This window comes from Lathyrus oleraceus, chromosome 7 (assembly GCF_024323335.1).
Source record: "Lathyrus oleraceus cultivar Zhongwan6 chromosome 7, CAAS_Psat_ZW6_1.0, whole genome shotgun sequence".
Taxonomy (NCBI): Eukaryota; Viridiplantae; Streptophyta; class Magnoliopsida; order Fabales; family Fabaceae; genus Lathyrus; species Lathyrus oleraceus.
Window position 1 is genome coordinate 498,922,884 of NC_066585.1, and position 27,252 is coordinate 498,950,135.

Consider the following 27,252-nt stretch of genomic DNA (forward strand, 5'->3'; position numbering starts at 1 on the left):
TTCTGTTGGAATGTCAATCAGAATGTTTTGACATTCATCAACAACAGCACATACTGTTTAATAAGCTGATGAATTCAGTTCAGTATGTAGTGAAGTCTGGAGTTCAAGAGCACAACAGACCTGGCCAAAAGATCATTGTGAAACTGTCAAACTGGATGTCTTGACAGGTCTTCCAGTAAGCTGATACTGAAGTAGAGACTGGTTGGTCTTTTACAGTACAGCAAATTTAGCACAGTCTGTTTTCAGGAACCAAACAGACTTAGCATAGGGTTCTGGACTTGGATGTCAAACGGAATGTTGTGACATTCACTCACGACTGCATATGCTAAATTGTTGGATGGTTAGTTTTCTGTTTCAGGATTTTTCTCAGGCTATTCTTCAGGAATCCACCAGCTGATCTAAAATCTAGGAAACTAACAACTAAGCTACAATTAATGAACCTAACAAATAATCTATTTGTTAGCTCCTTAATAAGTGGAGATTAGTTTAACTTGTTACAACCTTTAATCTAGGAAATACAAGTACATGACCAACAAACTGGAACAATGTAACAGATGATGTCCAAAATAGGATTTAGACATCGTGCTGATAACTGTGTAGGAAAACAACAGTAGTGAATGTGTTCCTCCATTCTAGGATGACAGAGAAGGAGAGGATGTGACACTGTGAAAGGGTGCACATTAGTACAGAGTGTAATAACTGTCTTGCTGTATTAGGTACAATGTTAGATCAGATGTCATGACTTGAAGTAGAACATCTGAATACTGACTACACCAGAACTTCAATTGGTATCAGAGCAGGCATCCTGTTCTGTCTCTGGATGAGATCCATGGGTGATACTTTCTGGTAGCTGGCAAGGAGTTATGTTAGTACTGAAGCTGGAACCTGTGTAAGGTTCTGCAATTCCCTGAATGGTCCCTTGAAGTAGGTGGATGGACTGTTCATGACAGGAATGGTGTGTACCTGTCTCTGGAGGTTGGCTATTGGCCTGTGTGTGGGACAGCTGTGCCAGTACTAAAACACATTCAAACCTGGTATGGTCTTGGAGGCCAATCGGGTGAAGTGTGTGTTCATAGGTTGAGTTGTATTATGATTTCCGCTGCATAATACATGGCAAAACTCAAACTCTGATGTAGTTTCCCCTCATGTGGATGAAAGGCTGCTGTGTTCAAGATCTCATCATAATCTACTGAAGATGTCAAAGATACTTGAGTCCCCTCAAGTCCACTCATCATGACGTTCTCACTTCAGGATGGTAAGAGTCACTTAATCACTGATTCTCTTACTCTCTTGAGTAGTGTATATGAAGACCTTGAAGACCTTCAAGGAAGGTTTGTTCCAAGGAGGTGGAACCAATGTTCTATGTGATGTTAGAACATGTTGTTCAACAAGTATGCAGCTACTGGTTGAAGAGCAGATGTTTTAGGGTTCAAACAAAGGGATAATTCTGTTTGGAACCTACTCCTGACCTGGAAGAGGAGACATCCGTGTGTGCTAAGTTGACAAACGCAGGGTCAACTGGGTGTGTGCTCAAGAAGGTCATCCCTAGAAGTTGAGCTAGTTGAGATGTGACATTGTGCAATCTCCTGCTGTTTGGCATATCCCTGCAGGTTGATCAGGATTGGATAGTTGTTCCCTGAAGTACTATGGTGTGTTGGAAGACAAGTCTCCTGGAGGTTAGCAGTCAATAATGGGGTAACCTGATTGTGATATCATTTAAGGGGGCTGGAACCATGAATCTTGTTATTCAAACACCACGTTTAGAAGTGGCAGTTCTTACTAGGAGTGAGAATATGAAGATTCATAGGTTGGTTGAGGTAATATGCTCTGGCAATGCATATCTACCATTGACTGGTGGTGTTTGTCTCACTAGTACTTATGGTCAGCTGAAGTCTGATTGGTCTGATTGGAGGAGTTAGTTGCCACTGGTAGGGATAGTGTATGTCATGTTGAGACATATGTGTACAATGCATGGATATTGGTGTGGAGTATCCATGATTGTTGATTTGAGGGGGAGTTTTGGTCAACCCCCTCACGTTTGGTCAGCCTAGGGTCAGGTTGGCTGTTGACCTGTGTCATATGGGTTCTGGTTGATGTGTGACACATTTGCAAGGAAGGATTCATCTCTCTCATTCCTAAGGGTGAATCTAATCTGGAAAGAGTCTCAAGACTGTTGAGGTGCTTGCAAGCAGAAGATGTTGACACAAGAAGAGTATTTTCAAAGTATTCTTATGGTGGAAGTATCTGAAAGGATAATTGGGAAAGGATTTAAGATCAATGTCTACTTGTGTCAAGTACAAGTACTTAATTGATTATCCTTGGAGCTCAAGATAACTGATGTTCTTAAAGATGTTGGAACATCACTTCTTCAAGACCCTGTGCAGAATCACAGGAAGGACAGTACATTGGCTTATGAGCTATCTCTTTGGTGGCAGCAAAAGCATATGATCTCTGAAAAGGTTTCCTGGCAAGAAACATGTTCAGCCTTGGTATGTACAAGAAGAAGAAGACATCATAGTCTTGATGGTGGTCACTTGGATCAGTTTAGTTCTGATCTAGGTAAGGAAGTGCATTGGCTAATGCACACTGTGGAGTTAAGAACAAGTGGCAGCATTCTTAACCTCATGGAAACAGCCTTGCTGTAGGAAGTGGAATCCTTGGCCGAGCTGAAGGGTTAGTTCCCAACTGGTCCTTCTGAAGACTCATACATCAGAGTGTCTGATGTCTTTGGAGAAGTAGCAGGGATTCATCAAGGTGTAAGCCTGGATGACTTAACTGCAAATCTGCAGGATGGAGGTTGTTTACTCAAACTTGGTTCACAATCAAGTCTATGAGAACATTGAACTCTGGTTCTGTGAAAGGGAGGAAGTTCTTTCAAGTGGCAGAAGAAGGAGCTGAATTCAACAGCTGGATGTCAAGCACAATGCCGTGACATTCGGTTCAGCATCAGATTCTTAGTTGGTGAAGTGGCACATCAACTTGAGATAGAAGGATCTGCAGGGGTGTAGACTGGACAGTTCAAAAATTGAAGTTCAAATCTCACTTGGAAGGTCAGAATATCTTTGGGAGAAGTCTGATAAACTTGGGAAGGTCAAAAAGCAGCATTTGACTTTTTCATATGAGGATTCATGAAGGAGGTAATCAACCAGTGGCATTTGGTCTATCTCAGAAGTGAGTTCTAAGAATCAAGATAATCAACATATGGCAGAAGATTATTCTTGAGTAAGGTCTGAGACTAATTACTTTCGAGTAGAAAAGTAGGAAGTTGAAGACAAAAGGAGGGGCTTCCATTCATCCCTTGGAGCTTGTGGTAGAAGTTCTGAGCTATCTATGGAAGACTGTCTCTGGTAGTGGGATGAGAGTGTATATCCCTATGTATGTCTGGGTTCCTCTGGCCCAAGCTGAGGACTCAGTAATATCTGAAGTCTATCAGATAGTGCTCCTTGTGATGCTGTGAAGGAAGTCTCAGCTGATGTTCAAACATCTTGTGAAGTGATCTTCTGTTCTGGTTAGAAGAGAAATTGACACAGAGTGTGGATGTGTTCAGCCAAGAGGGTTGGACAGAGGGTGCGCTCTTGAAGACATGAAGATGCGTCTTATGTTTTCCTTTCATCAAGTGGTCTGGAATCTCTTTGAATCAGGAAGTATGTGAAGGTCCAACCTTGGGGTGTTGGATATGATCATGTGTGACCTCCAAGAGAGTAGGTTGTCCATGACAGGGGGAGTTGTGCCTTTGTGCTGCAAGCAATCACCAAGCTTGTGGTCTATGTGCTCTCAGATGACTAGGTAGTTATCAGGATGCTGTGATGTATGTCAAGGCTGAGTGAGCAGAAGAATGTCTGACCGGATGTCATGACATTGCCCTGGACAGTGCTGTTAATTCCTTCTGAATCTTAAAGTCATTAGGAATTATAAGGGTGATGTGGCTAAGTCTGATAAACCAGAATAAGCCTGTTGGCTACAGCTGTGTGGTACAGGGGGAGTAACCATCAACTGAAGTGTGAAAAGTTGGCTGTAGCAGTGCTAGGTGTCAAGTATCTACTGTTGAATACTGGCTGAATGCAGGAATGTTAAGACATCGCGTGCAACGTGTCTGACTGCATATATGGAATGGTCTCCATGCACTGGAACGGCTGTTTTGGAAAAGAAACAGTCAAGAGCTATAAAAGGTATTCAAAGATAGTCTGAGATTTTGTTGGTGATTCTCTGACTGTTTCTCAGCAAAAATAAATGCATCTTGACCAAGCATTTATTTCTACCGGAAATTCCTAGGCACGGGCTGGACTATTTAAAGGATGCAATAGCCCTCTTCCTCTCACAAGAAAAACACTCCATTCTCAGAATCATGGGGTATGTTAAGGTTTGGGCAAGCTGCGCCTGGATCTGGTTTTGTGAAGGGTGCCTTTACAAATGTTTAGCTAAAAAGGGGGAGAGAAAATATAGTCCTAGGGTTGAGAATGTACCAGAAGAAAGCCAACTGTGGATGTGGCAGCAAACAGAAGTTGGCATCAGGCACAAAATCCACCAACTGGGTTTACCACTTGTGTCTTGTGATCTGAGTTAAGAAGACAGTTGTGCCTTGTGATCTGAGTTACATTGTCTATGTACTCAGCATTACATATTCTTCTGGAAGCTCTCCGGTTGAGGGGAAGGGTTCTGGTACAACTGAGTATTGTCCCCCTTCTTCCCCATGTACACCAACTTTGGTGTTTGTGGTGGTGGAGCCAATGACGGAGATGAAGAGCATTCCCAAATTGGGATGTTTTGTCCAGTGTATTGTTTATTTGTTTTAGCTAAAATTTGCCAAAGGGGGAGATTGTTGATTCCTTAGGATTGGCATTAATTTTAGAAAACAAATAATGTAATCATCTCTGTTGTTTTAATATGTTGGGTTGAAGAAATTCAACATCTGGACCAACATGTCATGTACGATGTCACGACATCAGGTCTGTGACATCGCACATGTGTAGGAAACTGAATAAATTAATTCAGTATATGTCATGGGATCAGCAAGGATATCTGGTGAATATCCTAACTCCCATGTGGAGGTCTTGAAGACTAAATCAGAATATATATAGGCTCTAAACATGGAGATATATATGGAGAGAGTTTAGGAACTTGAAGACCTTGTTTGTAGCAGAATTTTTCTGCTGAAGTTGCAACAGCAAAGAACAAGTCTGCTGCAGTTTTCTGAAGGCCCAAATCCAGTTGGGTGATTAGGTTATAAATAGCTGATTGTAATCTAGTTTTTGTAAGCCTCTTAGAATGAATTTTTAGGGGTGTGTGTAAGGTAAACCTCCCAATCTGTGGGAAGGTTACCATGTGTTTCTCAGTGGTAAACCTGAGAGTGTTTGTCACTCAAAGCCTGTAGGCAAGAGTGATTATGTTCTTGAATGAAGCTGTGAAGCAAGTTCAAGGTGTTTGCACATTACATTGTATTTGTAGTGATAGGAATGGAAACTGGAGGTTTCTATCTAGGAGTTCCTAGGTATAGATTGCATTGGGTAGGGATTAAGTGATGAGTTGTAAACGGGGGAGTTTAACTCTGAATTGATACTACTAATAGTGGATCTTCTTCCTGGCTTGGTAGCCCCCAGATGTAGGTCATGTTGGACTGAACTGGGTTAACAATTTCCTGTGTTTGTTTTCCTTTGTATGATATAATCATGTCTGCCATAACTAAGCATGTATTCCAGTCTGTTCATCAAGATAATAGCAGACCTGATACATAGCCTTCTGTTGGAATGTCAATCAGAATGTTTTGACATTCATCAACAACAGCACATACTGTTTAATAAGCTGATGAATTCAGTTCAGTATGTAGTGAAGTCTGGAGTTCAAGAGCACAACAGACCTGGCCAAAAGATCATTGTGAAACTGTCAAACTGGATGTCTTGACAGGTCTTCCAGTAAGCTGATACTGAAGTAGAGACTGGTTGGTCTTTTACAGTACAGCAAATTTAGCACAGTCTGTTTTCAGGAACCAAACAGACTTAGCATAGGGTTCTGGACTTGGATGTCAAACGGAATGTTGTGACATTCACTCACGACTGCATATGCTAAATTGTTGGATGGTTAGTTTTCTGTTTCAGGATTTTTCTCAGGCTATTCTTCAGGAATCCACCAGCTGATCTAAAATCTAGGAAACTAACAACTAAGCTACAATTAATGAACCTAACAAATAATCTATTTGTTAGCTCCTTAATAAGTGGAGATTAGTTTAACTTGTTACAACCTTTAATCTAGGAAATACAAGTACATGACCAACAAACTGGAACAATGTAACAGATGATGTCCAAAACAGGATTTAGACATCGTGCTGATAACTGTGTAGGAAAACAACAGTAGTGAATGTGTTCCTCCATTCTAGGATGACAGAGAAGGAGAGGATGTGACACTGTGAAAGGGTGCACATTAGTACAGAGTGTAATAACTGTCTTGCTGTATTAGGTACAATGTTAGATCAGATGTCATGACTTGAAGTAGAACATCTGAATACTGACTACACCAGAATTTCAATTTTAATCCAACAGAGTCAAATCAACCTTGACCAAGACTCAACAACAATAGTCAAACTCAACAAGTCAACAAAAATAGCTCAACACAATTTATTTACAATTAAACAATTAAAAATCAATTAAAAAATGCATTAAATTAAAATATGGTTGATCAAAATCCTAAAACCTCTTCAAAACACCAAATAAATAGTCAAGAGATTTATCATAGGTCAAATAAGGTCAAAGGACCTTGGGGAAAAAATTTCATTATTTTTGGAAACTTAAAAGTATTTTTAAACAATTAAAAATATGCATAAAAACAATTAAATCATGAAAAATATTAATGTTGATCCAAAAAATAATTTTAATTCAGAAAATGAAAGAGAAAAATATTTGAAATTTTTTGGTGAAAGTCCCATATTTTTTGGATCAATATTAAAATTAATATGAATTAATGAAAATAAAGCAATTAAAATAAAAATCAGAAAATACAAAAAAAAAATGTGGACCACTTGATCTCCCTCATTAATTGAGGTGGCAGATCAAGTGGATCTCAACACGCGTTCCACATGGTCATTAGTCAACAGCGCTGCAGCGATGGTAATCAAAACCAACGCGTGAGATTAAAACAATTTAAACAAATCATGTGGTTAGAAGCATGCCAACGCACCGCCGGAGCCAGAGCTCCAGTCTTCTTCTCCGGTGGACCTCACCGGACTGGTCCACCCTCAACCATCACCAAAAAAAAAAAAAAAAAGAGGACATGAATTTAAAGTAAAAATTCCCCAGGAGCTCGAATCTGGCCTCAATTTCACCTAACTCCAAGTAAATAGAAAGATACAGGGAGTTGAATTTTGAGGATCATAATCTGAGTTGCTTCGATTTGACCTCTAAGCAACTCAATCTTGTTGCCTACATTGGTAGGACTTCAGACAACCAAAAATCAACAAGAATAATGGAGAATTGAGTGAGAATCGAATAGATGAAAAATTCTGAAAATCACCTTAAATGTAGGTTCAGATGGACACGATCTTGCTCTCAATTGTGCTTGGTCTTGCTTCAGATGCTTAATGGAGTGCAAATAGATCAAGGAACAAGGAGGACTCTTGGAGTTTCAATCTCAAAACAGTTGAAAGATTCAAAATCGATTTTCAATGAAAATCACCAAGCTTATCCTTTGAATGTGAGGGTTTAGGGTTGCTGAATCAAAGCTTGCGCGTTAGGGTCCATAATTCTGAGCAAGAGGGGCTCTATTTATAGGAAAAGTGAGTGATAATTGCACACTTATTTCAAAATTCCAAAAATAGCAATATCCTTTGTATGGATGCATGGGCGTGTGATAGGCCCATGTAATGATGCATTTAGGTCCAAAAATGAGTGTAAGCAATGTTGAAGTCATGTGGAAAGGCCATGTATTCGTGTATGGAAAGTGGAACTTCAAATCTTCCAAATGGTCCTTCAACTTTAAGCCATGCACAAGTCATTCATTCTTTGTCCAAATGGGATGAATTTGGAGTTTTAGAAAGGTTAGATCAAGAGGAACAACTTTCATGTTGAACACTTTTTCATTTGAAGCTTGGATCATGATGAATTTTGAGGTGGAAGTTTGGAAAATCAAACATATCAAAAAAAATTCTAAGTACCAAGCCATATGTTCACTTTTTCTATGGATTTCAAATGAGAAAAGTTACTTCATAAAAGTTGTAGTGCTATCAAAGTCCTTCAAATTGGTCACAAATTTGACCTAATTTGGACTTAACATGAAGGAGTTATGCATTTTAGAAGTTGAGGAAAATCACTTGTTCAATGGTATTGTCCCAAAATGACCTATAATGTTTCCTCATATCACATGCATTTAAAATTTGAATTTACACTTCCTATAAACATAACGGTTTAAGTAGACATCTTGAATTTGATCATGCAACTTGAATAACTTTCATCTCATAAAAATTGAGCAAGTTATGGTCTTGGGAAGTTGACCTCCAAATTAGGGTTTAGACAAAATGACCTATAATATTTCACCATAAAAAATGACTTTCCAAGCAAAAATAGTTCTTGACCTCAACATGAAAGTTTCTTGTAATGTCATTTAGAGTAACGTTTCTCTTGTAATCATTTTCATATGACAAAAATTGTAGGAGTTAGGGTCTAGGGAACCCCAATTTTGACCAGTTGAATTCCTCTGGTCAACCACCATGAACCAACTTGCTAGCTTGATATTCTTTTAACTTTTGGGAACCATGGAGGATCATATATGCATAAGATGATGTAATGTGAAGTACCCCTTGAAATATTTGACCAAGTGGTGAAGAAAGTTGTTGAAGAAGTCACATAAGATACCCAGATGAATTAGGGTTTCTAAAGCAAACCAACTCCAAACTCTTGATGATTTATTGATCAAAATAACATGTGAAGATCATAGGGATTCATATATGATACTTAGAGCCATAATAAAGCAATTCTTGATTGAGCTTCTTGTAGTGAGGGTCTTAAACCCTATATGTGAGCTTGATATAACATAGATGAGCATGTGCACTACCTACAAAAGAGTTAAACTATACAATGACATATTTTTGGTATTTTGGTTAGTAAAAATAAAGAAAAATGAAATATGATACAATCAAATGGTGCTTGGTGATCTCTCCCAATGCAAACCCAATGAATGAGGGGTAAGGAGGATGCCAAGGTGTGATCCCAAAAGCAATGCATATGATGATAATAGCATGAGGGATCTTAGGGTCAAATTGGGGTCTTACAGCTGCCCCTATTTAAGGACGTTCTAGCTGAGGAGATGAAGGTTAAAATCTTCGCATCGACTCAGTAGAATGGACTTAAATAACAACATATAGAAACAAATTTTGGTCCCTAAGAGACCTCATGATGCATATGATTGAATGTAAGAATAATCTTTGTGGGGAAAAGTTGCCACAAAGGAAAAGAATCCGGAGAGACCGAAAGTCCGCAGGAGTACAATGCATTCCGTAAGGAAAACTCACTAGGGAGACAGAGACTCTGAGGGGATGAAATGGGTGTGTGTAGGCCAGGCTACGACTTTAAAACTGCTGGGGGACTCGAGGGATTCCACGAAAATAAATCTATGGAAAGACTCAATCGGGGAATAAAAGGAACATCTGCAGGGGAAACAGGCAGATCAGAATAAAACCGAAATACTCGACCCAAGCAGGAAACTGCGATTTCACTGAGGAAATACGCACTCAAACTAAACTGGGGAAGAAATGATCTTCAACACAGGAGTAACAGAAGTATATTATCCACTACCGGTTACTGGGTAAGGAGATAACATAGTCTGTCATAGAGGACACCCGTTACCGGTTAGGGTAAACATATCAAGGATGACTCACTGGGGGAAACCCAGAGATGTATTCATTACCAGTTACTGGGTAAGAATAACCTGCTGGGTAAAAGCCAAATAGGGTTTACAACTACAGGTTACTGGGCAGAAGACCGCAAAGAAAGAGAATATCCGTCACTGATTAAAGTGAACATATTAAGGATAGACTCAAAGGGGACATTAGGAAGGATATCCGTCACCGGTTAAGATGAACATGTCAAGGATAAACTGCCTGAAAAAGTAGGAATTATATCTATCAGATACTGGATAGAATACCAGAAAAGAGAATATCCGTCACCGGTTAGGATGAACATATCAAGGATAAACTCTGCGGGGAGGAATAGGGATTACATCTATCAGTTACTGGATAGAATACCGGAAAGAGGATATCCGTCATCGGTTAAGATGAACATGTCAAGGATAAACTTCAAGGGGAAGCAGGATTTTCAACTATCGGTTATTGGGCAAAAAACCCGTCATCAGTTAGGATGAACATATCAAGGATTAACTCTCTGGGGAAAGAAAAATAGGGATTACAACTACCTTTTTACTGGGTAGAATACCAGAAACAGAATATCCGTCACCGATTAGGATGAACATATCAAGGATAAACTCAAAGCATGGGAAGAAAATATTCGTCATCGGTTAGGATGAACATATCAAGGATAAACTTCCTGGGAGACGTGAAAACGAATCCGCTGGGGAGAAAAGGGTTGCTTTTACCGGTTATTGGGCAAAAAAGTGAAATACTTGCAAATTGAGAAGAATATTACCAGTTACTGGGTAGTAAACTCTCAGGGGACCAAAAGCATCTATCTAGGTAAGATCTAGAAAGAAACGGTCAATCAAAGACTCAACCCAGTGAGAATATAACTCAAGGGGAGTGGTTTTATCCAGACTATCAACTGGGGAGAAAGCTGAAATAATAATCATCCACGAGGAAGTAACTCAGTGGGTAATGAGAAAGGTTAAATTCTTTCTGCTTAGTGGGCTGACACTCTACAATTGAAGGAGGACAGACAACCAAATCTGCGTGGGTAAAAAGTATACCACCGTAGCAGAGGATCAGAGAAACAATGAATTTCAAAGTGTATTATTAATGCAATAATGGAATGAATGTATATGTATATGTATATTTGATGATTATGCTGACAAAACGATCACAAAAGATACAAATGTCACTGGACTGCATCATTAATACAGTACTCCGTCAATCCTCATAGGAGGGAAACAACTGCTGGAGAGAATCGGCCACCTCAAAGGCTCAACCCTGGCTGGGGAAAAGAGGAGCGGATCTACTGAGGAAACTGCATTATTAATTCTGCGGGGATTTTTAGGTCAACACCATATCAAATGGGAAACAACCTTGCAGAGGGTCAAAACTACTGCTCAAGAGTTAGGGACGACTCTAATGGCGACTTGCGGGGAAATAAAATTTGTTGAATCTATGCAAACTGCTGCAATAACGCGCCTATAACTCGAGGGAGGCAATCACAAACTCAGTTGGGGAAACCAACGAAACCCGGTTGGAGATGCTGAAATGCTGTTGGGGAATAAATAGAGATCACGCCAACTGCTTGGGGAAAACCAACAATGCTTCGCATTTAGGGCTTACCGTTTTCAAACCGCTGTTGATATTCCTTTAATTTCTTTTTAAAAGTAACTGCTTTTATTATTTAAGAAAACATGCTTTTTATTTTAAAACTTTAATTTTAAAATGATCATAATAAAATTTAATTCTATTTGGCTGAATAAATAAGAGTGGAAACAATTGGGTAAAAAGCTCAACTTTATTTAATAGAATGGTAGTTTGTAAATGACAAGACTCCATAGATCTTTACAAAAGTTGAAAAATGGTAATTTACATGGAAAAGGGCTACATTGAATACAAAGATCACTAATCCTTCTACCGCCTTCAATATTCATTGTGCTCTTGGCTTTGGCTGAAGATGAATCAGAACCAAGCGTTATGCTCAAGAAAGTCTTCAAGGCCGAAGATCAACAAGATGCAGTTACTTGCCATGATCCCTAATCTTTGCATAAATTTCCCCAAGGTGGGGTACTCAATTTATCGGGATAAATTTTCTGTTTTATGTCTCTAACTTTTTCCTGGATCGCCCTTTCAGGTTTTCAATCCACCAAGACGCTCATTTTTGCCTAAGTCGCCCTTTCGGGTTTTCAACTTAGCAAGTTGTTCTTTTCTTTTTAGGCGAAGTATTTCTTGACTGCATCAGCATTCACAGGACGAGTGAAATCTTCACCATCCATAGTTGCAAGAATCAAAGCACCGCTTGAAAATGCTCTCTTAACAACATATAAGCCTTCATAATTAGGAGTCTATTTGCCCCTAGAATCTGGTTTGAAAGACATAATTTTCTTGAGCACAAGGTCACCTTCTCTGAATGCACGAGATCTGACCTTCTTATCAAAAGCTTTCTTCATTCTCTGCTGATATAACTGACCATGACACATGGCAATTAACCTCTTTTCTTTGATCAAATTCAGCTGGTCATACCTGGTCCGGCACCATTCAGCTTCAGTCAACTTAACTTCCATCAAGACACACAATGATGGGATCTCAACCTCTACTGGGAGCACAAATTCCATGCCATAAACAAGTGAGAAAGGGGTTGCCCATGTTGAAGTGCGGATGGATGTACGATACCCATGCAAAGCAAATGGGAGCATCTCATGCCAATCCTTGTACGTCATACCATTTTCTGAATGATCTTCTTGATGTTCTTGTTCGCAGCTTCAACAACCCCATTCATCTTGGGTCTGTAAGGAGAAGAATTATGATGCGCAATCTTGAAGTCTTTGCAAAGAGCTTCCACCATATTGTTGTTCAAGTTTGATCAATTATCAGTAATGATCTTACTTGGCACACCATACTGGCATATAATCTGATTCTTGATGAACCTTACAACAACTTGCTTGGTCACATTCGCATACGATGCCGCTTTAACCCACTTTATGAAGTAATCAATAGCCACTAGAATGAAACGATGTCCGTTAGAAGCTTTGGGCTCAATCATGCCAATCATGTCAATTCCCCACATGGAGAAGGGCCATGGGGAGGAAATGACGTTCAAAAGTGTCGGAGGGACATGAATCTTATCTGCATATAGTTGACACTTGTGGTATTTCTTCACAAACTTGCAACAGTCAGATTCCATTGTCAGCCAATAGTAACCTGCTCTCAACATCTTCTTAGCCATAACATGTCCATTGGAATGAGTACCAAAGGGACCTTCATGGACTTCATTCATCAATAAGTCAGCTTCGTGTCTATCCACGCATCTGAGCAGAACCGTATCGAAGTTTCTCTTGTACAGCACATCACCATTCAGGTAGAAATTGCCGGCTAATCTCCTCAAAGTCTTCTTATCTTTCAAAGATGCCCCATGCGGGTAAATCTGACTTTGGAGAAAACATTTGATATCATAATACCACGGCTTCTCATCTTTGATCTCTTCAACAGCAAATACATGATATGGCCTATCAAGACGCATCACAGTCAGATTGGGAACCTTATTCCAATACTTCACCAAAATCATTGAAGCCAACATTGCAAGAGCATCTGCCATCCGGTTTTCATCTCGAGGGATATGATGAAACTCAACCTTTGTAAAGAAAGTTGAAATCCTCCTCGCATAATCTCTATATGGTATCAAACTGGGTTGCTTTGTCTCCCATTCACCTTTGATTTGATTCACAACCAAGGTTGAATCTCCATAGACGTCTAAATATTTGATTCTGAGATCAATGGCCTCTTCAAGCCCCATAATGCAAGCTTCATACTCAGCAATATTATGCGTACACTTGAAAGTCAATCTAGATATAAATAGAAAATGAGTGCCTTGTGTAAGAACAAAAATAGTTCTACAACAGATTCCAAGATTTTGATGATAACAAAGGATGAAACCAAAAATGGCACTCTAACGAAAAGTTCTAAGTGTGCAGGACTCTAAACAAGAAGAAAGGAATCTGATCACGTCACCAGATACATAATCAAATCAGATACAAATTACCAGAAGATCAGAAGCATCTGAAGTAGAAACGCGCTCTAAAAGTTCTGACTCTGAGCAAAACAGCATATCAGAATATCAGAAGCATCTGAAGAAGAAGCGCGCTCTAGAAGTTCTGACTTTGAGCAACGGTATATCAGAATTCCAGAAGCTCTCAACGTCATCTGAAGACAACACCGGAAATCTAAAAGATCAGGACTATCAGAAGCTCTGAAGCCACATCTCAAGATCTCAGATTAACAAAGTATCACAGACTCTGATAATGGATCTCCTTATCCAGAAAGAGTAACGGCAACTTCAACTTCAAATGGAAAGAAACTATATTTGGAAAGAAGTTATTCAGGGAGACAAACTTGTTATGGCAAGAAACAACGAAGTTATGGCATTAAACTCTCATCAAGACTAAATATCTACCATCACTACAAACGGTCGTTTTTCACCTCTATATAAAGAACGACGAACCTCATTGAGAGATACACCTGAACGCACAGAATTACTCTACTCTCTCTCTAAATCTTTCACGAGCTTTTGCTCATAATGTGAAACTTCTTATCTGCTCTAATTGCTGTAATACTTGCTTTATCCTAGAAGCACTCTAGATTACAACTTCTGTTTTTACCTTAATTGTTTTAATTCCTCAAGTGACTCTGCGCAGTCTGTATACTTGAGAGGACTAAGAGATCTTTCTCTTAGACGTTGGTTGTAATAATCTTTCAAGATTAGTGGATTAAGTCCTTGTTGAAGGTGAAATCACCTTGGCCGGGTGGACTGGAGTAGCTTTGTGTTATAAGCGAACCAGTATAAAATCCTGTGTGATTTTATTTTGCAAAAGCGCTTATTTTCCAAAACAATTCAAACCCCCCTTTCTTGTTTTTCTCACCTTCAATTGGTATCAGAGCTTCGGCTCTGTTATTGATTTTCCAATCAAACACTTAACCATGTAGAGAGATCCAGAACGAGAAAAACTATGGCCCAGACAAACGAAAGAGACAGTTACAATGCTAAGCCTCCTGTCTTTGATGGAGAGAAATTCGATTACTGGAAAGATAGAATTGAAAGTTTCTTTCTAGGCTATGACGCTGATCTCTGAGACATTGTCACAGATGGATACAAACCTCCTGTAACTAATGCTGGAGTTGAAGTTCCCAGAAGTAAGATGACAAATGATCAGAAGCGCGAATTCAAGAATCATCACAAAGCCAGAACGATACTTCTCAATGCCATATCCTATAATGAGTATGAAAAAATCACCAACAGGGAAACAACTAAAGATATACTTGACTCCCTGAAGATGACTCATGAAGGAAACTCTCAGGTCAAAGAAACAAAGGCTCTGGCTTTAATCCAGAAGTACGAAGCCTTCAAAATGGAGGATGACGAAGCCATAGAGGTAATGTTCTCTAGATTCCAAACTCTTATTGCAGGTCTCAAAGTTCTAGACAAAGGATACACAACTGCAGACCACGTCAAAAAGATAGTCAGAAGCTTAACAAAGAAGTGGAGACCCATGGTCACTGCCCTAAAGCTGTCAAAGGATCTGAACAACATCAGTCTTGAAGAGCTTGTCAGTTCCCTCAGAAGCCATGAGATAGAACTAGAGGAAGATGAGCCTCAGAAGAAGAACAAGTCTGTAGCATTAAAGTCCAGATCTGAAAGACGCAAATCTGACAGAAACAAAGCATTCTAGGCCGAAACAGAAGATGCTGATAACTCTGAACAAGAAGATTCTGATGATGAAGAAGAATTGTCCCTCCTAACCAGAAGAGTTAAACAACTTTGGAAAAAGAGGAATAATAACTTCAGGAGACCAAGACCCAGAGGGGATCGATCAGAATCAACGTCTAAAGGTAAAACTAACAAAGATGTTATTTGTTATGAATGTAAAGAAACAGGTCACTACAAGAATGAATGTCCTAAGTTAAAGAAAGACAGTTCCAGAAAAGAGAGCTTCAAGAAAAATTCCCTCATAACCAAAAAGGGATTAATGGCTACCTAGGATGATAGCGAGTTTGACTCATCAGAATCTGACTCTGATGAACAGGCCAATGTAGCGTTCATGGCTACCACATCCAATAACACCTCAGATGAAGAAACTGAATCAGAAGAGGTATTTTCTGAACTCTCTAGATCTGACTTAGAATCATGCTTGTCTGAAACTCTTAGCTCATATCAGAAACTGAAACAAAAATTTAAAGCTGTAAAAGATTGCCTTGAAGATAAGTTTGAAGAGTGTGACAAACTTGAGATAACTATTTCAAAACTAAAAGATGAAAATAGAATTTTGACCTTAGAAAGAAATGCTGCAAAGAAAAATTGTTCAAAACTGGAAGAAGCGTTATCTCAAGCTCCACAAACTTCAAGCACGATAATTTATAAATATGAAAAGGCATTTCAAAAGTTTCTGAAAAATGGGATAGGAAGGAGTGTTATGGAATCCATGATTTATGGAGTCAGTCAGAACAATAGAAGAGGAATTGGGTATGATCCTAAGGAAGATAAAACTTCTACTAGTGACCAACCTAAATCCCCTTTCTCATATCACTATACACACACACAAGAACAAAAATTTGATAATGCTAGAAAACCCAAAGTAATCAGAAACTCTGGGAAAACTAATCATAAAGGACCCAAGAGACTCTGGGTACCAAAAGATAAGATTGTTTATGTTGCAGATATCCTATGCAGCAAAGTTCAAACACCAGTCATGGTACCTGGACTCTGGATGCTCGCGACACATGACGGGAAGAAGGTCTATGTTCCAAAGCCTAGAACTTAAAGATGCTGGATACGTTGGCTTCGAAGGTGATCAGAAAGGAAGGATCAGAGGCTCCGGAACTATTGGTAATGGTACTCTTCCTTCTATATCTAATGTTTTATATGTAGAAGGATTAATGCATAACCTGTTATCAATAAGTCAATTAAGTGATAACGGTTATGATGTAATCTTTAATCAAAAAACATGTAAAGCCATAAATCAAAACAATGGTTTTGTCCTATTCACTGGCAAGAGGAAAAACAATATCTATAAAACTAATCTTTCGGATTTAAAAGAACAAAACGTGCAATGTCTGATGTCTGTTCACGAAGAGCAATGGGTATGGCATAGACGCTTGGGCCACATTAGCATGAGAAAACTATCTCAGCTAAACAAACTCGAGTTAGTCAGAGGCCTACCTAAGCTGAAGTTCTCTTCAGATGCTCTATGTGAAGCATGTCAGAAAGGAAAATTTTCAAAAACATCTTTCAAAAAGAAAACTATTGTTACTACCTCTAAGCCTCTGGAACTTCTTCACATTGATTTATTTGGTTCTGTGAAAACAGCATCAGTCAATGGAAAGAAATATGGACTAGTCATTGTTGATGATTTCAGTCGCTGGACATGGGTGAAATTCCTAAAGCACAAGAGTGAGTCTCACTCTGTATTCACTAGCTTCTGTTCCAAAGTGCAAAAAGAGTTTGACTCTAAAATTATAAGAGTCAGGAGTGATCATGGTGGGGAATTCGAAAACAAATTTTTTGAAGAATTATTTGACTCTAATGGAATATCCCATGATTTCTCCTGCCCTAGAACTCCACAACAAAATGGAGTTGTAGAGAGGAAGAATAGGACACTCCAATAGATGGCCAGAACCATGATCAATGAAACGAATGTGGCTAAGCACTTTTGGGCCGAAGCTGTAAATACAGCGTGTTATATTCATAATAGAATCTCCATAAGACCTATTCTGGAAAAGACTCCCTATGAACTGTGTAAAGGAAGAAAACCAAACATTTCATATTTTCATCCTTTTGGATGCTCCTGTTTTATTTTAAACACTAAAGAACATCTGAACAAGTTTGATTCCAAAGCACAGAAAGGAATTATGTTAGGATACTCAGAACGCTCTAAAGGCTACAGAGTATACAATACAGAAACCAAAATTGTGGAGGAATCAATTCATGTCAGATTTGACGATAAGCTTGACCCTGAAAAGTCAAAGCTAGTTGAGAATTTTGCAGATCTAGAAATCACTCTTGCAGGATCTGACAAGGCTCCAGATGCAATTGCCATTCAAAACCCTGAGGAAATTAATCCTCCATTAATCCCAAAGAAAGCTAAAAGTCCCCTCAACATATCTGAAGAATTGATTCTGGGAAACAAGGACGAACCTGTCAGAACCAGATCTACCTTCAAGACCTCTGAAGAGACTCCTCTAGGACTAGTGTCTCTGATCGAGCCTACGTCCTGTGATGAAGCACTTCAAGATAACGACTGGGTTCTATCCATGCAAGAAGAGTTAGATCAATTCACAAAGAATGATGTTTGGGATCTTGTTCCCAAGCCCAGAGGCACTCACGTTATCGGAACCAGATGGGTATTCAAAAACAAGCTGAACGAGAAAGGAGAAGTCGTCAGAAACAAAGCTCGACTGGTAGCTCAAGGTTACAGTCAACAAGAAGGTATCGACTACAATGAAACCTTTACTCCAGTCGCAAAGTTAGAATCTATTCGTCTTCTTGTATCTTTCTCTATAAACCATTCTATTAAATTATATCAAATGGATGTCAAGAGCGCATTCCTTAATGGTTATATATCAGAAGAAGTGTATGTCAACCAACCTCCAGGTTTTGAAAATCCAAATTATCCAGAACATGTTTTTAAACTTAAAAAATCTTTATATGGACTTAAACAAGCTCCCAGAGCTTGGTATGAACGTTTAAGTAACTTTCTTCTAGAACACAATTTTATCAGAGGGAAAGTTGACTCCACACTCTTCTGTAAGAACCTTAACACTGATCTCATGATATGCCAGATATACGTTGATGATATTATTTTTGGTTCAGCTAACGCCTCTGTTTGTCAAGATTTCTCTGAGTTAATGCAGGTAGAATTTGAAATGAGTTTAATGCAAGAACTAAAGTTCTTTCTGGGAATTCAAATTAACCAAACTTCAGAAGTCACGTATGTTCATCAAAGCAAATACATAAAAGATGTTCTAAAGAAATTTGACATGGCCGAATGTAACTCTGCAAAGACTCCCATGCATCCAACATGCATTCTTGAAAAGGAAGAAGTCAGTAAAAAGGTGTGTCGGAAGCTTTATCGTGGTATGATAGGCTCTCTACTCTATCTAACTGCTACTAGACCTGATATTCTTTTCAGTGTTTGTCTCTGTGCCAGATTTCAATCAGATCCTAGAGAAACTCACTTAACAGCAGTTAAGAGAATTTTCAAATATCTGAAAGGGACTCCTAACCTGGGCCTGATGTATGAGAAAACATCAGAGTATAGACTTTCTGGTTATTGTGATGCAGATTACGCAGGAGATAGACTGGAACGAAAAAGCACATCTGGAAATTGTCAGCTCTTGGGGAACAATCTGATATCCTGGGCAAGCAAAAGGCAATCAACTATCGCCCTATCCACGGCAGAAGCAGAATACATCTCAGCATCACTGTGCACCACTCAGATGCTCTGGATGAAGAATCAGTTAGAAGATCTGCAAATCTTCGAGAGTAACATTCCTATCTTTTGTGATAATACTGCTGCCATTTATTTAAGTAAGAATCCCATTCTACACTCCAGAGCTAAGCACATTGAAATAAAACATCATTTTATCAGAGACTATGTTCAGAAAGGGATAGTAACATTGAAGTTCATTGATACAGATCATCAATGGGCAGATATCTTTACTAAGCCTTTAGCTGAAGATAGATTTCTCTTTATCTTAGAAAATCTGAACATTCAAAACTGCCTTGAATAAAATGTGCCTCTGAAGCTGTAAAATGAGACTCTGACATAAACAAATAGATTCTGCCTCTGACTCTGATACTTCTACCTAGTTAAGAAGCTATCTGAGTTAGAAATCTCCAGGAACCATTCGTTTGGTATTCCTGAAGATCAGATAAAAGCAAAAACACGTGGAGTGACTTGCATCTAACCTTGGAACTTCTAGACAGATGTCCAGCAGTAATCAAGGAACAGACTCTTGAGATCTCCTCGAGAAGTGTGCAAACTGTTGGGATTAGACATCATTAATGAGCCATAATCATTTCTCCCTCTATGCGTGCTAACTTGGTTTATGTGCTAAAACTCTGAATTCTGTGTCGTTTTGCATGCGCCCTGTTAGGTATTTAAACACTCTTTTCTCACTTTGCACACATTTCACTCTCACTCACTCTTTTAACCTCAGTTCTCTCTCAAGGCATTTCTGCAAACAGTTCATCTTCATCTCAGTTCTTCATCAACACCATGGATACTCAACAACAATCTATATTCAACTTCTCCCAGCAAATGGATTCTAGCAACCCAGCTCAAAGCACCAGCAACCCTACTCCAACGGTTACAGGCGTAACTGCAACACCAGTCTACAAGGAGCCTCACATTCTTGACCGTGATCCCCATATTAACCTTGCAACACCTTTTGAAAAACTGGATGTGTTGTGTGAATCCCTAGTGGATTTTGATAACATGAGAAGAAATGGCGTAGACCTCACTGAAGAACTTCGCAAACAAGGTTGGGGAAACTACTTTCAACGCCTCTACGGTCCAGTTTACCCAAATCTCATTAAGGAATTCTGGAGGTTTGCTGATGCTGACGATCATTTCATCGTTTCCTACGTTTTGGGAGTAAAGATTATGATAACTGAAAAGTCAATAGCTGCCTTGCTGAACATGGAGAAAGCTGGAGGAAGAAGAATTTACAACATCAATCCCAGGGCGAAATACATAGCTCAAGAAATCAACCCAACAATCTTCAAACTCAACGCAGAAGGCAACCCCTCAAAGAACAAGGAACTGCATCAGAACCTCCGGGTGTGGCTCAAAATCATTCTGGGTACAATCCATCATCGCCCAGCATCAAATTCATCAGATTACATCAACACAGATCAGAAATGCATTCTGTACTGCATTCACAAAGGCCTGAAGTTATGCCTCCCTGCACTTCTATTCAAATACCTCAGAGATTCTGTACGAGAAACCAGAAATCACATGAAGCCAAGAACTTACATTCCTCTGGGAAGATTAATCTCAGATGTACTGATAGAAAATGGTCTCGTGGACCATCTGGTAAAACACAGGCTCATGGAAGACATGGCAATAGAAACTGGAAGGCCTCTGAACTCCAGGAATCTAAAGAGCATGGGGATTCTGGAGAAGGTCAACGTTAAACCTACTCTGGACACCTCTTGGGAAGCCTTAAAAGACCAGAGGAAAATTCCCAATGGTCTATGTATGTTCTACAAGGAAGAACCCAAAGAGGCAATTCTCCACTATCTCCAACGTCTAAAGGATGAAGGAGTGGACATCTCAGAATTCAGATTGAGCGAACTGCCAAATTCAGCTCCAGACTTCGTGAAGTTTAAAAGAGGTCCATCTGAGAAGACATCGAAGGCGAAGAAAGCGAAGCTAGGAGAATCCTCTGAATCAAGACCTCCAGCACCTCTGCAAGAGTCTTCTGGTAAGTCTGCCTCTCCTGCTCCCTCTGTACAGCAACTTGCTTCGTCTATTCCTCTACCAACACCCCTCTACACCACATCTGAAACCCCTCCCTCAACAACCAGAACATCTCAACCACTACCAAAATTCAACCTTGCCAATACCTCCTTACCCATATCTGAAGCTGAACAAATGAATCAAACGACTTCCTCATCCTCATCCCCAGAATCACCTCCCTACTTTGTCATTTCTTCTGACACAGAACCCTCTGACCCCGCTTCTCCCACTCTAGCCCAACTTCAGACTCTAAACCGTGATTCACAACAACCACAACAACCTCCACCTGAACCTGAAGTAACCTCACCACCCACAGAACAACCAACTTTCACTCCATCTGACGTTCAACCTTCTGACCTCAATACCTCTGACATTACCCCTCCAAACACTTCCGCTGAACCTCAAACTCTCAACCTAAGCCCTCCAAACTCTCCACCGCCTCCATCTGAACTAGAAAACTCCCTGCCAACCTTAGAGGAAGCAATTATGCTGTTTGCAGGAGCATCAGTTGAAAAGGTCAAGTCTCTGACCATCAACTTTGGCATCAGTGATGATCCTGACTCTGTTAGGACACACTGGAACAGAGTCATTGGCTGGATGACATCTGAGGCCTTTAAGCTGAAGCACATCTCTGAGCAAGTCAGAAACGACTTTATCAGAGACGCTGAGGCAAGACTACAGGAGCTCTTAGCCAGAGAAGCTGAGGAACAGGCCAGAAGGGAAGAAGAAGAAAGAGCAAGACAAGAAGAACTTCAAAGGGTACGGGAAGTTGAAGCCAAAGCTCTAGCTGATGCTGCTGCTGCTGCTGAAGCTGAAGCAAAGGCTGCTGCTGAAGCTAAAGCTAAAGCCGCTGAAGAACAGAATGCTTTGACTCAAGGGGAGTCCTCTACTTTTGCCCCTCTGGTTCTCAAGACCCTTGAGGAGCTTCAGAAAGAGCAGAGGAAGTCCGAGCCAGATTGGATCAACAGGACACAGTCAACGCCAACATCCAGAATCTGCTGACTCAACTGCTTCAGAGAATGCCTCCTCCTCCCAACCCTTAGGCACTTATGATTTTTTTTGCTTGTTGCTTTGCTTGTTTTTGTCTCTGATGTTTTTGCTCTTATCTGAATATATCTATATATATTTTCTTCCTGTGTATTATTTTGTTTAAGTCTTTTTGATTATGACAAAAAGGGGGAGAAATCAAATAGAGCTCTGATAAAAAATTGCCTAATGCCTTAAGCACTCTGCAAACATACTATTCTATAAAATAAATCTATCTAACACTTGACTTAAGAAATTGTAGAAAGGTATCGAGAAACTTCATTGCTTGGAAGCTCTGGTAAGAACTTCTGAACTCCCTAGCCTATCTCAGGGGGAGCTCACTTCTATCTGATCTGATAAACTCTTAATTTTTGAATGTTTCATCTGTCATTTGAGTTTGTTTTGTCATCATCAAAAAGGGGGAGATTGTAAGAACAAAAATAGTTCTACAACAGATTCCAAGATTTTGATGATAACAAAGGATGAAACCAAAAATGGCACTCTAACGAAAAGTTCTAAGTGTGCAGGACTCTAAACAAGAAGAAAGGAATCTGATCACGTCACCAGATACATAATCAAATCAGATACAAATTACCAGAAGATCAGAAGCATCTGAAGTAGAAACGCGCTCTAAAAGTTCTGACTCTGAGCAAAACAACATATCAGAATATCAGAAGCATCTGAAGAAGAAGCGCGCTCTAGAAGTTCTGACTCTGAGCAACGGTATATCAGAATTCCAGAAGCTCTCAACGTCATCTGAAGACAACACCGGAAATCTAAAAGATCAGGACTATCAGAAGCTCTGAAGCCACATCTCAAGATCTCAGATTAACAGAGTAACGCAAACTCTGATAATGGATCTCCTTATCCAGAAAGAGTAACGGCAACTTCAACTTCAAATGGAAATAAACTATATTTGGAAAGAAGTTATTCAGGGAGACAAACTTGTTCTGGCAAGAAACAACGAAGTTATGGCATTAAACTCTCATTTAGACTAAATATCTGCCATCACTACAAACGGTCGTTTTTCACCTCTATATAAAGAACGGCGAACCTCATTGAGAGATACACCTGAACACACAAAATTACTCTACTCTCTCTCTAAATCTTTCACGAGCTTTTGCTCATAACGTGAAACTTCTTATCTGCTCTAATTGCTGTAATACTTGCTTTATCCTAGAAGCACTCTAGATTACAAATTCTGTTTTTACCTCAATTGTTTTAATTCCTCAAGTGACTTTGCGCAGTCTGTATACTTGAGAGGACTAAGAGATCTTTCTCTTAGATGTTGGTTGTAATAATCTTTCAAGATTAGTGGATTAAGTCCTTGTTGAAGGCGAAATCACCTTGGCCGGGTGGACTGAAGTAGCTTTGTGTTATAAGCGAACCAGTATAAAATCCTGTGTGATTTTATTTTGCAAAAGCGCTTATTTTCCAAAACAATTCAAACCCCCCTTTCTTGTTTTTCTCACCTTCACCTTGAGGAGTAATAATCACTGCCCCAATGCCATAACCATATTGATTAACAACTCCATCAAATACCACGCCCCAATGAGAACCAAGTTTCGGCCCTTCTTCAAGCAATGATTCATCGCAATCTTTCATTTTCAAGTATAAGATCTCTTCATCAGGAAAGTCATACTGCACTGACTGGTAATCTTCAATCGGTTAGTGAGCCAAATAGTCAGCCGAGATACTACCTTTGATCGCTTTTTGAAATCGGTATTAAATATCATACTCAGATAACAACATCTGCCAACGGGAAATCCTCCTAGTTAAAGCAGACTTCTTAAAAATATACTTGATTGGATCCATTTTGGATATCAACCAAGTGGTATGATTTAACATATACTGATGCAGATGCTTAGCATCCCAAGCCAATGTGCAACAAGTCTTCTCTAGTATAGAATATCGAGTCTTATAGTCGGTGAACTTCTTACTGAGGTAGTAAATAACATATTCTTTCTTTCTAGTTTCGTCTTGCTGACCTAGAACATAACCCATACTTTCTTCAAGCACAGTCAAATACATGATCAACGGTCTTCCTTCAACAGGCGGAGACAGAATCGGAGGCTCAAGAAGACACTCTTTGATACTATCAAAAGCTTTCTGGCAATCCTCAGTCCAATCACAAGACTGATCTTTCCGAAGAAGCTTGAATATAGGCACACATGTGACAGTCATATGCGAAATGAATCTTGAGATATAATTCAAGCGGCCGAGAAAACCTCTGACTTGCTTCTTAGTTTTGGGTGCAGGCATCTCTTGTATGGCTTTGACCTTGGTAGGATCAACTTCAATACCCTTCTCGCTGACAATAAAGCCCAACAACTTACTAGAACGAACACCAAAAGTACACTTATTGGGATTCAAGCGATGTTTGTACTTCCTCAAACACTGAATAACTTCAACAAATGCTCAACATGTTCTTCTTCATCACTGGATTTAGCAATCATATCATCAACATAGACTTCGATCTCTTTATGCATCATATCATGAAAAAGTGTGGTCATTTATCCCTGGTAAGTTGCACCAGCATTCTTTAAACCAAAAGGCATCACTCTATAACAGAATGTTCCCCAAGGTGTAATGAATGTGGTCTTCTCCATATCTTCGGGTGCCATTTTGATCTGATTATAACCGGAAAATCTGTCTATAAATGAAAAGACTTTGAATTTAGCTGTATTGTCTACCAACATATCAATGTGTGGCAGAGGAAAATCATCTTTCAGACTAGCTTTGTTCAAATCTCTATAATCAACACACATGCAGACTTTTCCATCTTTCTTAGTAACATGCACAAGATTGGCCACCCACTGCGGATACTCAGCAGTAACAAGGAAACTGACATCGATCTGCTTTTGCACTTCTTCTTTGATCTTCACTGCCATATCAAGATGAGTCCTCCTCAACTTTTGCTTGACTGGCGGGCATTCTGGCTTCAACGATAATCTATGCTCCACAATCTCAGAATCCAAACCAGGCATGTCTTGATAGGACCAAGCAAACATATCTGAATACTCTCGAAGAAGATCAATCAACCCCTCATTAACCTATGGACACAGTTGAGACCCAATCTTAACTTCCTTCACATCATCTTCGGAACCCAAGTTGACTAACTCGATCTGCTCTTCGAACGGTTGAATGGCTTTTTCCTCGTGCTCAAGTAGACGGGATAATTCATCAGACACTTCTTCATCACTTTCTTCCTCAGCCTCAAACACAGGGCATTCAAAGTTTGGAGAAGGAGTAAGATCATTGTATTCAATGGGTTTAGAAACCAACCTGCATAATGATTTGATATTTTGATTTTAGAGAAGTGGATTGTGACCAAATATTATGCAGATGGACAATTATTATTTATTTATTTATGTTTTTTGGTGATTACCATTTTCATAAAGGCAAAAAGAAAAAAAACATCATAGATGTGGATGAATAAAATTGCATTTCATTAATGATCAAATTAAAAGATGTCAAATAATGTTCACTATTCTCTTAGGCATAGGAGAAGGATTTTCAAAAACAATAAAGCAATTACTTAGAAGGATGAACAATAATAGGAACGTCGACAGCGGTCCAATTGTTGCAAGCTTTTCCATGTGTCACAAAATTGGTGCAGTTTTCATCTTCATCCCCCTCCATCACGGCAGCTGAGTGTTGTTCATTACCATGAATGAACCCTCCGCTACGAAAACTGGGTTTCACATCTTCAACTGACGACTCTTGTTGGAATCCCAAACCAGCTCTGCTCTTATTCTTGGCGACCTCTACCATCCGGCCCCACTGATCGGAATTACCGTCTTCAACAATCTTCTGCACGTCTTTGAAAGAGGACATGGGTACCCCAACTCTCTTTTCTTCAGCTATAGGTAGAGCTTGGAACGGAGTTCCAATCTCACCCTCAGATTCAACATACGAGAAAGACGATAGGTGGCTTACTAACAAAGCTTTCTCTCCTCCAACGATAACGAGCTTACCATTTTTCACAAACTTCAACTTCTGATGCAAAGTTGACGCACAACTCCCGCCTCATGTATCCACGACCTTTCCAACAAGCAGCTATAGGCCGGGTGGATATCCATTACTTGGAAAGTAATTTGGAAATCACTCGGACCTATCTTCACTGGAAGGTCCACTTCTCCTATAACAGTTTTGCGAGAACCATCAAAAGCTTTGACGATCCCGCCACTGTATCTCATTGGAGCTCCTTGATACGACAAATTGGAAAGAGTTAACTTCGGAAGTACATTCAAATAAGATCCGGTATCAACCAACACATTTGACAATGCATCCTCCTTGCAGTTTATCGATATGTGCAACGCTAAGTTGTGGTTTCTACCTTCCTTAGGAAGTTCTTCATCACAAAATCTCAGATTGTTGCAGGAAGTAATGTTAGCCATAATATGATCGAACTGGTCCACTGTTTCATCATGTTCCACATAAGCTTGCTCCAATACCCTTTGCAATGCTTTTCTGTGTGCTTCAGAATTCATGAGCAGGGACAACACTGAAATCTTGGAAGGAGTTTGGAGCAGCTGCTCCACCACATTAAATTCACTTTTTTTAATCAAACGAAGCACCTCATCATCATCATTAGGCTTCAAAATGCTGGATTCCCCAGGTTGACACTTTGGAGCACTAACCAGATATACTGCAGGCACCTCCACCTTCTTACCAATATCCTCTACACCCTTTGGGAACACAGGCCCAAAAACACGACCGCTACGGGTCACCTTTGTAACATCAGCAATACTCACAACAGAACTGGTCGTAGGCAACAGAACCTCTTGACCATTCTCTAACATAGTAGCGTTATACTGATACAGAACAACTCTATCGGATGCATATGGGACATGGCCCGCTAACCGTATC